Source organism: Entelurus aequoreus, linkage group LG12, assembly GCF_033978785.1.
Source record: "Entelurus aequoreus isolate RoL-2023_Sb linkage group LG12, RoL_Eaeq_v1.1, whole genome shotgun sequence".
Taxonomy (NCBI): domain Eukaryota; kingdom Metazoa; phylum Chordata; class Actinopteri; order Syngnathiformes; family Syngnathidae; genus Entelurus; species Entelurus aequoreus.
The window spans coordinates 68,716,943-68,718,503 of record NC_084742.1 but is presented as its reverse complement, the minus strand read 5'-3'; the positions used below and the strand labels follow the sequence as shown (position 1 = coordinate 68,718,503).

Here is a 1,561-nt window from a genome sequence, read left to right as displayed (position 1 = left end):
CGGACAAGTATCAGCTCGAACAACAAGTAGTAGACATGGACAAGTATCAGCTCGAACAACAAGTAGTAGACATGGACAAGTATCAGCTCGAACAACAAGTAGTAGTAGACACGGACAAGTATCAGCTCGAACAACAAGTAGTAGACATGGACAATACTCCAGCCCTGACTGGAGTGCAAAGCAGGTTGAAATAGCAGCTGGCTGATTGACAGCAGGTGTGGCCAGGTGCCAATCAGCCACAGCTGAGGGGACACAGCACTCAGAGAGACAAACAGGAAACTGAACCAAAATAAGAGTGCTGACAGGAAATAAAACAAACACAGAGGAAAAACTAAAACTTAACCAAGCTGTCAGGGACAAGCCTGACAAGATCCATCTGTGAATTTTTAGTTTTAATTATTATTTATCTGTTTGTTTTATGCAATTGTTTTCATAAATATTTTTAATTGGCAAACACACAAAATATACAATATTTTCGCCAACAAATATTTTTAAAGTGTATTTTTTGATGACAAGTAATTGGAGCCTTAAACAGGTCAATAATTCATAATAACGTTGACTTTGATTCATTATATTTTTGAGCAATGACAGCTTTAAACAAAAACAGCTTTGTGTTATCAAAGTTAACATTCATTCACTTTTTCTTGTTAATTTTCACCGGTTTGCTCTTTCATGACACTTTTTTAAATGTTTTTTTCATGAATAGTATTTTTAGAATGTGTGTTAAAAACTTAGCTGTGGGCCGCAAATGTCCCTTGGGCCATACTTTGGATACCCCTGGTCTATCCTATCCTATCCTTGAGGCAGGATAGCGTAAACATGTGGACGTGTTGATAGTTTTGACATTTATATAAAATGTTCAATAACAAACACGATCACATAGTTTTTTAATCATAAATTCACGATTTTTCTGTAGAATTACTGCCTTGCTCAGCCAATTACTGTTTTGTCTTTTAAAGCTTGCCGTACTTTATGTAAACACGGAAGTAAATCTACAGCGCCCCTGCCATGCACACTTAGCAATAACTTGCTAGATCTAATAGTGTGTTCATATTATATTAGTCACAATTATGTCATACTTTTATAAGCATGAACTCACTGTTTGTCTGTAGAATTAATGCTTTGCGCATCAAATTATTATTTCATGCCTTACCGCTTGCCGTACTTGATGTAAATACGGAAGTATATCTACAGTGCCCCGGCTACGCACACGTAGCAATAAATTGATACATCTAATTTGCCTACCAGTGTGTTTATATTATATTAGTCATAATTATCGCATACGTTTATAAGCATGAACTCACTGTTTGTCTGTAGAATTATTATTATTATTTCAAGCCTTACCGCCTGCCGTACTTGATGTAAACACGGAAGTAGGTCTGCAGCTACGCACATGGCAACACCGAGATACTTCCACTTTTCCTACTAGTGTCTTTATATTACACTTAGTCGCTATTCATCACTTAATAGTACCGTTTTATCACAGTGAAGGACCGGAAAAGAAAGAGTTTGAGCGTGTCCCAGCGCTGTGTCGAACAATACTTAGCTTGAGCTAGCACGC

General features: G+C 37.1%; 1 protein-coding gene across 1 annotated transcript in view; it reads left to right on the top strand.

Moving 5' to 3' along the window:
* The first annotated feature begins 1,250 nt into the window (after window positions 1-1,250).
* Window positions 1,251-1,561, top strand: part of LOC133662485 (pyridine nucleotide-disulfide oxidoreductase domain-containing protein 1-like) — a 34,927-nt gene continuing 34,616 nt past the window's right edge. Inside the window, exon 1 of the mRNA XM_062066525.1 lies at window positions 1,251-1,561. This exon is cut by the window's right edge and continues 89 nt beyond it. The gene's annotated coding sequence lies outside the window, so the exon portion shown is untranslated.